Source organism: Panthera onca, chromosome B3, assembly GCF_046562875.1.
Source record: "Panthera onca isolate mPanOnc1 chromosome B3, mPanOnc1 haplotype 2, whole genome shotgun sequence".
NCBI lineage: Eukaryota > Metazoa > Chordata > Mammalia > Carnivora > Felidae > Panthera > Panthera onca.
The window spans coordinates 78,986,645-79,000,588 of record NC_138344.1 but is presented as its reverse complement, the minus strand read 5'-3'; the positions used below and the strand labels follow the sequence as shown (position 1 = coordinate 79,000,588).

The window sequence follows — 13,944 nt, the reverse complement described above, 5'->3', positions numbered from 1 at the left end:
TCAAGATGCAAACATCTGTGCAGATCTGGAGGATCTTGGAAGGATGGGTCTGAGAATGGGAAATGGACTAAGGAAACATATTTTTGAGTACAGAGGCTCAAGAACAAAACTAAAAGCAGGGACTGTAGACACGACCCTTGGAGCAGTGGCCGTGCTCTTGAATTAAGATTCCTTTGAAACATTAAGGTCTCATTTTTGGTATGGGAGACTGGAGGACCTCAGTTAAGGATGATAATGTTTCTTTACTGGTAAAGAGACTTTAATAATATGAAAATGCTGTCTCTGAAATAAAAGTATTTTCTGCTTTTATGCACCAGAGGTTCCTGGACTTTATTCCATAAAACTATGGATAAAGAATTTTCATTGAAAAAGGCACTCCTAGGATAATTCCGCTGGATTTGGATAATTCCTAGCTTAACCTCCTACTCAGATAAGCATACTTGAATGAAAGTGTAAATGGTATTCTCCTTTTAAAAAATCTGATATTGTTATAGATAAATATATTTTATTAATAAAAATATAACAAGAGAAAATTTTATGGAGAAAGTGGAACAGAAATACAAGCTTAAGGAGATAAAAAGAATAAAGAAAAGTTTCTCACTTCTAATGACAAGCTTTCTCATGTATTTTTTTATTTATTCTTGGCAAATAGAAATTTTATATATTTAAGGTATACAACATGATGTTTTGATATACATATACATTGTGAATGATTGTCCAAATCAAACTAATTCATACATCCATCACTTCACATACCTGCCTTTTATCGTTTTTTGACTCCTGTGTGTGTGTGTGTGTGTGTGTGTGTGGTAAGAACACTCGAGATCACTTTAAATATACATTATTATCATTATCATCTTGAATTTATTTTTCCAGTTTTATTGAGTTATAACTGACATATAACATTGTGTAGGTTTAAGGTGTGATGGTTTGATACACATATATATTGCAAATGATTACCATAATAAGTTCAGTGAACACAATAGTCACGATGCTATTCTTTAGATCTCCAAAGGTGTCTGTCTTCTATCTAAAAGTTTGTACCCTTTGATCACTATCCCATCCCCTGCCACCAGCCTCTGGTAACACCATTCTACATTCAAAATGCTCTTCTTATAGAACTGACCTTGAATCATCTCTATGTTTTAAGTTAAATTATTCATAAATGATTGGTAGAAAAGGTTTGAGATTTGAACTCCTGGCTTCTCTATTTCTAGCTGGGACATTGGGCAAGGTATTTAACTTCCCTGTGCCTCAGATTCTCCATCTATGGAAATAGATTAATGAGAGTAACTACTTATAAGATTATTTGAATGATAAAATGAGTGATCTCATATAAAGGTCTGGACATATAAGGCTTCAAAAAAGGTCTTTGCAACAACTACCTTACCAGTCCTCTCACATGTGTTTTGTATACATCCACATGGAATTGAGAACCACTACTCCAGAACCCTGCATTTTCAAATGTTTGACATAGTACCTATTTCACAAAGTCATGGAATTATATAAGGCAGATGGAAAAGTTATGTAACAAATTGGCTCTGCAAATACAGAGATGCTTTGTGATAATACAATTTCAGGATCCTTTTCCAGACTTTCTTTCACTATTCCATATGACAAGGCTTTTACATCCCATGAGCTACTCTGGATGTGGGGGCCATTTGCATCAGTTTGAGGTGTGGCTCTGGATGACCCGGGTTGTGCATAGGTATGACAGTGCTGATACCACAGCAGAGTTGGTTGGTCAGTGACTCACAATCTTTAAAATGGATCAAATAAAATTGGAGTTGCTTCTGTAAATATTTCTTTATTAAGGGCCAAGTATGAATGACTTACTTTTTCTTTTCTTTTTTTTTCTTTCTCTCTCTCATTTTTCTTTTCTATTTCTAGTCACTCCTTTAATTTTAAGGCTGAATTCCTCTTTTTTTATTTACACACTTCAAATGTTCGCAGATGTTGGTCTATTTAATATGGATTTTCACTTACCCAGATCAACGTCTCTAGTCCCTCATCCTAACCCCATTACTCTTGTCCTTTACTATGGCTTGATGCGGTGGTGTTGTCTTCTCCCTTTATTTTGTCTTCCAATTAATTTTTTTGTTTGGGGGTTCCAAAGAACCTACAAATAAGAGAAGTATTTCCATTAAAATGTCCTCAATTCCTAGCTCCCTTTTTATAAAGAAAAACAGTTTCTTCTGTATTCCACATCAGCATGCCTTTCTCTATGCAGTTCAAAATAGCTTTGACCTTTACGGCTGTGCTGTCACACTGTAAACTCATATAATAATATTGAACTTGGATCTAGCACTCTATGTTTTCATAGCATTTTACGATTATTGATTGGTTATTTCACACAATATCCAAGCAAAGCGGTCTGGATAGGTCTGGACAATAGTAAGTTCATTGATGAGGAAACTGACAGAGACACTACCATTTTGTCTATCGGCAACTTAGTGGCAGAAAGCACAGGGACATGCCAAGCAGTGCTGCATCCCACTGAGTGAGTTATTTATGAGGGAGGCTTTGCCAATGACCTTGAAGACCTTTTGTATGTGTGGAAGACAGATGAGATAAAAATGTACATTCTAGAGCCGGATGACGTAAGTTCAAACCCAGGCTTCACCACTTCCTAATTGGGTCATCTTGTGCAAGTCACTTAAGCTTTCTGTGCCTCAGTTTCCTAATCTGTAAAATGAAGGCAGCCGCCTCATTCTCTGGTTATGAGAAATAAAAGAATGGTAATGTCCTCAGATTAGCTCCTGGAAAAGAAGTACACATAAAAAAATGCTAGTTATTTTTCTGCGTTACCTGCTTCTTTCGTTCTCTTTTCTTCTTAATTTCCTCAGTAGAGTGATGCTAGTGTTTGGCGTCTTTGCATTTTTCAAAACTAAAACGCAATAAGATAGGGGTACCTAGGCAGTTCAGTCAGTTGAGCATCTAATTCTTGATTTCAGCTCAGGTCATGACCTTGGGATCAGACCTGTGGGCTAGAGCCATGCTCAGCATGGAGCTTGCTTGGGATTCTCTCTGTCTCTGTCTCTGTCTCTCTCTCTCTCTCTCTGTCCCTTTTAAAAGAATTTAGCCAATATATCTCTGTTCCTGCTGGCACTTAAAGCCAGCCTTTGTTCTCTTGTTATTGTTCTTGCATCCTAGGGAGTTGGCCATGATACTGCCCACCTTCTACCAGCCACTCTCTCTTCATAGGCTATAGGGAGGGTACAGATTCATGTATTCATCAAAAACATATTTAATGAGCCCCTGTATGGGCTACATTTGTTCACCATACGGGACACAGCACTGAACAGGATAGACAAAAGTGTCTGTTTCTTGGAGGTTTTGATCTACTGAGATTATATCATTTCTTTATAACTCTGAAGTGCATATCAAGAACTTCAGCTACCTCAAAAGTCTCTTATAGCAGGCACTTCAAATACCTGGTTGGAAAAAATACTTGTGTACTGCGATTTCTGCCTAGAAATGCTGGGGAGTGTTCCAGGCCTAGTGCACCTTAGATCTAGATCCTAAGACTATACCTATACCTATATATTTCTTTTGAGAGGCATATTATCCAAATTGGTTAAGACTAATCAATAGAAGTTTATATTGTATCCTAAAAGTGGTTCTATGTGCAGTGAAATGTCATTGGATCTCAATGAAATATTGATTACAGATCATTCATAATATTCTTTAAGGTTATTAATACTGATCTCTCAGAAACACAGTTGTGTGTTTTATCTTCTCGTTAACATATATTTATTGTAATATTCTGATGTAAATTCTACACCAGCATAAATTATTTCTGTTTTTATCACACACACGCATACACACACACACAGCATTTTTGCCAGTGTCTACAGGACACCCTAAACATTGTAGTTTTTCACAATGTAGTTTTTAAAGATACTAGATCAAGATCAAAAGACTTTTCATAGAGCTTATCTTCAATTCTTGTAATATTGTACCTTCTTTGTTATTTTGGTTTGGAAGTGAGTGACTAGAAGTTTGAATAATAAGCCATATCTTCATTGAGAGACTGAGTATATAAGATGATTTATTCTCTGAAGGCATGTTTATAGTATTTTATTATGGTGGTTAGTAAATGATGCTTGATTATTTTTTTACTATGTCAACTGTTTTCATCAAGATTTTACATAAATGATCTTTTCACAGTAATGCTGAGGTAAACACTCCTATTAATTTTATTTTATAAAGAAGGAAGGTAAGGTCATCTGTAGGTGGTGGAATGATTACTTGACTCCAGATCTGTTTAACATTATAGTTTTTACTTCTAACCACAATACCACATAGCCTCTCAACTGATCTATTTTGAAACGTATCTGATTTTTTTTTTTGCTCTTAGCAATGTATAACAATAGCTACAAAACTTTTCTGAGTCATTCAAAAAGGTTTTTTGTATGTATAAGTAGAGGTGAGATTAGAATTTACAGTTTCTGGTTTTCCAATTTGCAAACAACTCTACAGATATTAAGGAGGTGGGCAAGAAGTAAAGGAATGAGATTGCAGTCCATAACTGGGAAATTTGAATTGGAGTATGTATTTCCATCAGAATTCATATGACTAAAACTTATGAGAAAAAATTACTTTTGTGACTATATCCTATAGTTCTATGTTTGAACGATGACTAAAATAAAACTAGGGTATATCTATTTTTTAAATTGTATGACTTGGCTAATTTAGCTTAAAGCAAAAACAATTGAAGATGGACATCTCTTTTTTTTAAAGATTTTATTTATTTGTTTATTTATTTATTTATTTATTTACGTATGTATGTGTGTATGTAGACAGTGTACAATGGAAAGGGGTAGAGAGAGATAAAGAGAGAGAATCTTAAGCAGGTTTCATGTCCAGTGCAGAGCCCAACATGTGGCTTGATGTCACAGTTATCCGATCGTGACCTGAGCCAAGTTCAGGAGTCTGATATTTAACTGACTAAGCCACCCAGGTGCTCCTCAAAGATGGACATTTCTGTCAGTTGATTACTAATGCAAAGATCTTGCAAAAAGATAACTTCATCAGCCCAGAACTTAACTATAGATATAATTGATACTGGTAATGCTCTGTGGAAATAGCAGGGAAGATTTGATGTACAGTAAAACCTTGGTCTGTGAGCATAATTCGTTCTGGAAACGTGTTTGTGATCCAAAGCACTTGTGTATCAAAACGAATTTCCCTATAAGAAATAATTGAAACTCAGATGATTTGCTTCACAACCCAAAAATATTCATATAAAATGATTGCAATACTGTAATATAATACAAAATAATAAAGAAAATAGAAAATATAAAGAAAAATAAATTAACCTGTACTTACCCTTGAAAACATTTGTGCCTAGTATGAGGAGACAAGTGAGAAGATGATTATGTAAGACAATTTTCACTATCTTTAACAGAATCACTATCTATTGGCTCAGTAGAATCTTGTGTGTATGTGTGTGTGTGTGTGTGTGTGTGTGCAACTTTTTAACAATGAACCTATCCAATGATGCTTGCTTTTGCCTCCTTTAGAGGATTCATGGAAATGTGACATTGCATTGTCGTTAAACAGATTCCTTGCTACTTATTCATCGAATAAGGCACTACTACAGCCTTATTTGGGTGGTGCTTTTCTACAGAATTTTGCACTGTTTCCCACATTTTACACATCTCCCTAGTTTCATTTGAAGTGAGGGATTCCTCTGCCTTTTTCTCCTCCTCTGCAAAGGAGATGCAGATGTAGACTTATAAAATCTTGCAATTTCAGCCACTCGCATACTTTGTTCGTACTTCTTGATGATTTCCTTCTTAACTTCCGCCATACTTCTCTCCTTACCACCTTTATTTCAACCTTTTTCTACTTGGGGGCCATTGTATACGCTCGCATGGATGTTGACTACAGTACAGTGTTAATACACTCTTGTCATATACTGTATTTAATGTAACTGTCAATATGTCAGCAGAGGAAAGGATCTGTATCTGCAGGCAGCCTGACCTAGAATGAAACAAAGCAAAGGACTCTTGTATGGAAGCTTACTCTTGTATGGAAAAGCAAAGGGCTGTCCATAGGTGCTTTGAAGGTGCTTAGTGCCAGGTCTGGGCACTTTCCAAAATTCTGAAAAATCACTGATTTCTGCCAAACACTGTGGCCTGAGGCTAAGCATCTGAGCATGGAAGATGATCACCCACAATCTTGCAGTGAGAGAGAGAGAGAGAGAGAGAGAGAGAGAGAAGAACCTTTGGCTCAGTTGTTATCATATGACATTTGGTGCCATGCACTACTCATATTGCAAGACATCACTCATTTATCAAGTTAAATGTATTATAAATGTTTGCTTGTTTTGCAGAACACCCACAGAACAAGTTACTTGCAATCCAAGGTTTTATTGTATAATAATCTAAGCTCACTATAGTCCCTAGCATATTAAACAGTGCAAAGGTTGATTATTTCAGCATTCATCATTTAAAAACAATTATTTGCATTTATAATCTGTGTTCCAAAACCTAGGAACCTTGAGAAGGTGGAATACCCAAAGCTGTTACTTAGTCTTGACCTTACCTCTTAGGTCTCCCATTGAGTAAATATATGCCATTAGAGCTGAAATCTCTCATTTCTCATCCCAAAGCTATATCAGTTGTACCCATCCTCACTTCCCTCCTTCTCCATGGATAAAATATCCTTCCCTCTATACAAGGCAATTCCCCTCACATCCCTCCTGTCCCTCAGACTCTACTCTATCACTTCTCTTTACTGCCTTTGCCACCACACTGGTAAGATTAAGCATGCCTATCTAGAAGTTGAAAAAAATGACTAAACCCTTTTTAAACTCTCTTCACACTGTAACCATAGCCTTGTCTTTCTCCTTTATTTTTCTAAACAGGGTTTCAAACAGTCTAGACATGCTTCAACTCCTAAACCTATTTGCTTCACAACTCTCATAATTGGCCTTCTTTCCTCACCACCCCACAGTTAGTAGTTTCCCTAAAAGAATCACCTCCCAGTTGATAAAGTCAGTGGATGATTTTCAGTCCTCATCTGTCTTACCTTTCTAAGGCTTTTAGCACTAGTGGTCACTCTTTCCTTTATTTTCTGTCTTTCCTTAGCTTATGTGACCTACTTCTCCTGATACTCGTCACTTTCTATCACTTGTGAAATCTTTCCCTAACTACCGTCTAGGGGCCTTTGTGTAGTGTTCCATCTTCTCCCTTCGTGTTTGAAATACTTTTGCTGGGTATCTTACTGTTTGAGATTACTTTAATGACCATTTATATTCTAAAGTCTCCCAGATTTCTTTTTGTTTTTACTTTATTTTATTTTGAGAGAGAGAGAAAGAGGAAGAGAGAGAGAGAGAGAGCACATGTCCATGTGCACACTAGCTGGGGAAGGGTAGAGAGTGGGGAGAGAGAATCCAAGTAGGCTCTGCACTGTCAGTGCAGAGACTGATATGGGGCTCAGTCTCACAAACCGTGAGATCTTGACCTGAGCCGAGATCAAGAGTCAGATGCTTAACGATTGAGCCACCCAAGCACTTCTCCCAAGTTTCTTATTGTGGCCCCCCAAACTGTCTCCAAAATTCCAGACCCACTTCAAACTACACCAGACTGAGACAGAACCCATTATTTCTCCATCTCTCCCCTTGTATCTTAACCATGTTTTATGACATGAGTCACTACTGACTCAAGTTGGAAGTGAAGGAGTCATTGTAATTATACCCTATTCTTCATCCCACATGCCAATGAATGATCAAGTCCCACATTACTTACCTTTTAAATAACTCTAAAATATGTCCTTTCCTGTCTATCCTGATTATTACTGGGTATTTTGTACCCTTCTCAACACTCACTGGAAACTCTGCCTTATAAATTTTTACTCACCTCTATTACATCCCTCAGAATCATCATTTACATTGCTGCCAACACAGTCTGTGCAAAATGATGCCACTCCTCTGCTAATATTCTGCCAGTAACTCCCTACTACCAAATGAACAAAAGTGAAATTTCTTGGTGATGTCTTAAGGAAGGATCTGGCAAATCCAGGACCCTGGAGTCTATTTAGCGAGAGGAGGTACTAAGAACTGGCCATTAAGAACTTTTAAACACAGTGGTGATCTAGACTGAATGAGGGATGAGAAGAATGTAATGGTGGAAGCACAGGACTCCTCCTGCCAAAGGAAAAAGCACAGGAAACTGAAGGTCAGCTTCAGAAAGAATCAAGGAAGCAAGAGTAGTGACGAGCTCCCCAAACACCCAAGCTGAATGGGTAGAGAAACCTTGCTTCCTAGAAGATCCAATAACCCCCTTTCTGTGTGTTTTTCTTTTTTTTTTTTTAATGTAGCCTTCTTTGTTAAGACCTAGCTAGGGATTGTTTTCTTATAAATTCCATTGTCTAAAGAGAAAAATCAAAACTTCCCTTTGATCTTTTGGAACAGATATCCCAGAAATTGAGGATGAAAGCTATCTATAGGACTTTTATCAATGTGGACTGATGCAATATGGTACAAGGAAAAGATCCATGAATGTTAAAAGTTGCACTAGCCAAAAAAATCATTTACTTGACAAGCTGATCCCTTCATAACACAAATGCAAAAGGTATAATAATAACAAGATAATAAATAAGTGAAAGGGCCTGAATAGCCATAATATATGTTCCAAGACAATGCATAAAGGTCATGGCATGTAACTAATCAGAGCCTCTTAAAGACTTAACTTTAACTTATTATATTCATAATAATTCTAGGTCTTGATTATCTATTTTCACAGCTCATAGCATAATAACAGAAGATCACTAGAGGGAGAAACTCTCTGAGGCAGGTTGCAGCAAGAAGTGACATTAGAGAACAAAGGCTAGGATAGAACACTAATTAGACATTGGAACTCAAGCACTGTAAACTGGGAATGCTAGTGTAGAGGCAAATAACCCCAGTAAGCCTTGAATCTTTGAAAGTGAAGAGTTTCCAACATGGCATAATAGAAAAAGCAATAGATTAGGGTTAGAAAGGTCTCTACTCTGGGCCTAACTCCATCACTTACCAGTAGTGAGGTCTTGAGTCTTGACATATAATCTGTCAGTGCTCAATTTTCCCATCCATACAGTGGTAAGAATAGACTCCTATGAATACTTAACACATTTTAGTTTACTAATATGTGTATGACAGAATATAAAAAAGCATCTTGTAAAAAGTGGCATTTTACTTCATGATCATAATTACTCTTAATCATCTATTGTCTTTTAAATTAAGTGTGTTGTTTAAAGAACTCTGCCATCCTTTTCTCTCTCCTACGGATAACTTTCTCCCTAGATAACTCATTCAGTACCATGGTTTGAAATATTAAATATCTGCCATAGTCATGACTCAAAAATTTTTATATACTGATCCTGTCTTTCCAAATGTCATAGCCAGCTGCCTATTTAACATGTTCACTTTCTACTCAGATGGAATTTTCCTAAAACAGAACTCTTAATTGCACCCTCACTACTGCTTTCCCTCCTACCTTCCCAAATTGTTCAATACCACCCTTTGTTGTTCAAGCTAATAATGGAAGACTCATCCTTGATCTCACTCTTAACCCCATACTGCATTCCCAGTTCATCAGCATGGCTTGTTAGCTCCATCTTTGAAAGTTATTTTGAGTTCATCAACTTCTGTCCACTTCCATTGCTACCACCCTAGCAAGCCAGTGTCATTTTTCACCAATACTGCCACAAGGGCCTCCTAAATGCTAGCTTGGCCCCTTGGTGATGGTATCAAAACCATAAATTAGATCATGCCACATTTCTTTCTGTCTAGCCCCTGGTTTCCCATTATACTTAGATAAAATCAAAGCTTTTTACTCTGGTGCATAAGACAACAGTCTGGCTTTTGCCTGTCTCTACAACCTCATTTCCTATCACCTTGCCCTTGATTATGCTCCATTTACACTGGTCTTCTTTCTCTTCCTCAAACACATGTGACCTCAAACACATTATTCTGATTGGTCTACATGAGTGACCTACCTGCTCTATAAAGGAAAGATTAGGCCAAGTGATTTACAGAGCCACCAGAATCAAATAGAATGGGAGAAACAGTAATAAAAAGAAGGGACATAAGCCACAAACTCAAAAAGCCCGATGTCTATTGCAGTACTAACCTGATGGATTTGTTACCATCAGTATGACCTGTGCCACCAAATACTACTTAAATGTTCAAGGGAAAGAGAGCCAATTAAAAATTACATGGTTAAAATTACATTCTGATTCAAAATCAATAGATGCAGGCTCAGCCAACATAAGCTTCTAATTAGATACTTAAGTGGGCTAATACAGCCCTGTGGAATTAGAGTACTTAGTTGTGTCCAAGGAGCATCTAATCATTGTTGACCAGTAAAACATGTCTGTTTTGTTTTGATCTTTGTGAAAAGTTCCCAAGATTGCAGTCCTGTAGTTTTGAAACACAAAAAGAAGCATCAGGGTTGTTTACAGCACTTGAATTTTTAAAAAAAAATTTGCTGGTTATTCCAAGGGACCTAGCTACTTGTTCCTTGACTTTAGTTATTTTATTATTAATCTTTTTATGATTTGTATGTCTTTCTCTAAGGATTAGCTATCCCTACATTTCACCAACAAGATTATTTTCTTTAAATGAAAATTTCAGTAACTCTTTCTTTTCATAGAAAGCTACATTCACATCTTGAATTTCAAACATTTGAAACCCAAGTAAGTAATAAATAGGAAGAGCTACTAATGAAAAGTGTTATTTTTAAATGATAAATTCAAAGATCAAAATAAAATGATTATTCATTGTACTATACAAATAGCCCATCTTTGTACCAAAAAACCCTTTCATCTTCACAACTAAATTGACTAAAAGGCATGGTTTCCTAGCAACATTCATTGTGTTTATGACCTTTCCTCCAATCTGAGCACACAGATGTGGTTCTGAAGCTAATAAATATACATTATCCAACCTAGACTATTCCAGTTTCCCTAGAACAGTTTGGGGAAAATAGCAAACCAAATATGAGATCTAAGAAAATAAACATCTTCAAAACAATTCTGAACATTTTGATATGGATGAGTATATTTAGCTGAGGTTAATAAGTCAAAGTATAATCAAGTAGTATTTTATTGCGGCATTCTGACATACAATTAGAATACAGCATGTTTAGAACAAGTTATGATACAATGGAGAGGTTTTCTCTATGTCAAAAAATATGTATACTCCATCAATGTACGTCTATAATTTAGGATTTTAAGCAGACTTGAGAATCTGTACGTCTGTACACCATTAGAATTTGGAAAATGCTTGATAAAACAATGTGTTACATGTGTTTGAAGCATTCTCCCAAGAAAATCATATCAGAATAAGATTCATAGCTACTATTCAAGATTTATACTGGCAAAAATTCTATGTAATACCTCCTATCTGTGTATCTGATATTTGCATCATCTTATTACCTGTTTTCTTCTACAGAGAATCAGAGATGGCAAAGACATCAAGAAAAATACTCTCATCTTTAAAACTTTCCTATATGTCAATTTCTATGTATTAAACACCCCAGCAAAACTGTAGCTGAAAAAATTTCAAGAAGCACTGTATAATCTATGTAAACTTTTGAAGAGAAAAAGGCCTTCCCTGGTGGCTAATTCACCAAAAGTACAGGAGTTAAATGGCGTTGTGCCATTGGTGCATTTTCTTCAGCATTATCTAATGAATTCCTCCAAATTTATATGTTTTGTGTATCACCACCACAGATGCAGGGTTTAGTGAGTTTTGCTTATGCAAAATGAAAATAATTACAGGGAAGCTTTTAAGCCAGATGTTGGAAATCGCTAGAGACGTGTTTGGGTCAGCATGTTTGACAGAGTTTACACAAGTGGCTACTCTAACTGGCAATTGACTGCCCAGTAGACAATTAGTAATATATCTTTTTTGTTTGCTAAGTATATATTTATTTCATTTTAAATAATTGTGTCTGAGGTTAGGATGGCAGTAAGAGTGATAAATTCCCTACCTTAAATCTTTTAATAGGTATGAGTACATTTTAGCCAAAACAGTAACTGTTTAAAAAAGAAATACTTTATTTATTCTGACATCCATATAAGATTTGTTTTGTTTACAAGTGAAAGGGATGATTTTTCTAACTGCCAAATCTTTGATCTCAACTTAAGAGTTAAAATTCCAGCTGTGTTCTTTATAACTCTCATTTTCATTGTCAACAGTGATGAAAAGTCTACAGTTAGGACACAGCTGAAAGTTTGTTCTCTCTCTCTCTCTCTCTCTCTCTCTCTCTCTCTCTCTCTCTCTCTCCTATTTTTGTTAACATCAACTTACTCAGCTCAGTTTCTTTTTGATGAGAAAGTCCTTGGCTAATAAGTACATAAATTATTCTTAGCCTTATTAGTAGTTTGTAGTTACCAAAATCATCCTAGAATTAAAGGCTATAATTTTAGGAACATACTTAGGTAATTGACTTTTCTTTTTTTTTTTTTTTTTTTTTGACTTTTCTATTATTGTATTGGTCACTTAAAAATCAACTTCATAATGAAGTTTTCCATTACTAACGATCTGAAAATCTCTTTTATACTCTCCAGGCCCCAATCATCCTGTGAGATCTCAACCATCAAATTGGAAGGGTCAGAAAACCAGAGGAATGAGTCCTTGGCTACCTAATTTCTTAGTTCTTATTCATGATACTCAACTGCCTTATACACTGTCTTCCCCTTTCCTCATTTTATTGAGCTCACTTCTCCACTGCAATCATAGCCCTACATCACTTACACTAAAAGGGAGAAGGTCAGGCTCAGTATTTATTTCAGGCTATTTTATGTTCTTGACATGGGTCTTGGTCGTTTTACTTGTAAATCTGAAGAGCTGAATAACATAATTTTCTCAATTCTTTCTAGTCCTGAAATACGACAACTCTTAGAATAAAATGAAGTTTCATCACCCTAATGATGAATATTCTACCATCTCAGTACACCATATCACTTGAGAGTTCTTCTAACACATAATTCTTCCCTCTTGCCTAGTCACACAAAGGCCTTCACACTCTACCTGTGCCATTCCAATAAACCAATTCCCATGAAACCATTGTCCATGAAGTGTACGCTCCTGACATATTTCAATTCTCATGCCTCCCAGGACAGGTCAGAAACATTATTGAATAATCATGGAAAGAGCAAGTGTTTTGAAGCAAAACAAATCAAAAACAATAAAAATCCAGCTTTTTCACTTGTAGCTCTAGGAACTTGGGTAAATGACTTAGAGCCTTGGATTCTACATCTGTAAAATGATATATTGGTACGTATGACAAGGGTTGTGAAGATTAAATAAGATGACATACATAACTCTAAGTGACAGCCATTATTATTATTAATTTCTCTATACTTTTTTTCCTTCTCCTTTACCCCCAATTTCTTCAGTTAGAAAAAAATGAACTTAACCTTTAAGATTCATTACAAATGTCACCTACTTAAGGATATTTCTTGACTTCTACCAACTTTAGTTAGTGGAATTCCTGTATTCCCATAGTCTTAAAAAATGGTGTATTTTTTTCAGAGTTTATGTGTTTATCTGCCTCACAACTATGACTTAGACCTTCTGATGTTAGATTGATACTTTAACATTTCTGCTTAGCTCAGAGCTTTGATTATAGGAGAGACTCATTAAATATATAAATGTTTGATGGGATCAATCATTAATGAATAAAATACAAAATGTGTTCTTCATACCTTCCTGTACATGCCTCCTTCTGGAGCAACTTAACTTCCACATGAAACAGCAGAGTTCCTCTAATATATGCAATTAGTCCTGTCCCAGTCAGTGGAAAATAAAGGACTTCTGGTTTAGGAAATCTGTCTCAGGTCCAGCTTGCTACTGGTTCCCCTTAATGATGAGCGTCAGTTCTAGCTTCCCTTATTCCTGTGACTAAGTCCCTATCTTAAACCACAATTTCAATGGTGAAGTACCTG

The 13,944-nt window shown here is 36.0% G+C and overlaps 1 long non-coding RNA gene across 1 annotated transcript in view; it reads left to right on the top strand.

The window, feature by feature from the left end:
• LOC132669506 (uncharacterized) overlaps positions 1–12,773 on the top strand; it is a 161,688-nt gene extending 148,915 nt beyond the window's left edge. The window contains exon 6 of the long non-coding RNA XR_013555902.1: positions 12,565–12,773. This is a non-coding gene — a long non-coding RNA (uncharacterized LOC132669506). The remainder of the gene's footprint in view (positions 1–12,564) is intronic.
• The last annotated feature ends 1,171 nt before the right edge of the window (positions 12,774–13,944 follow it).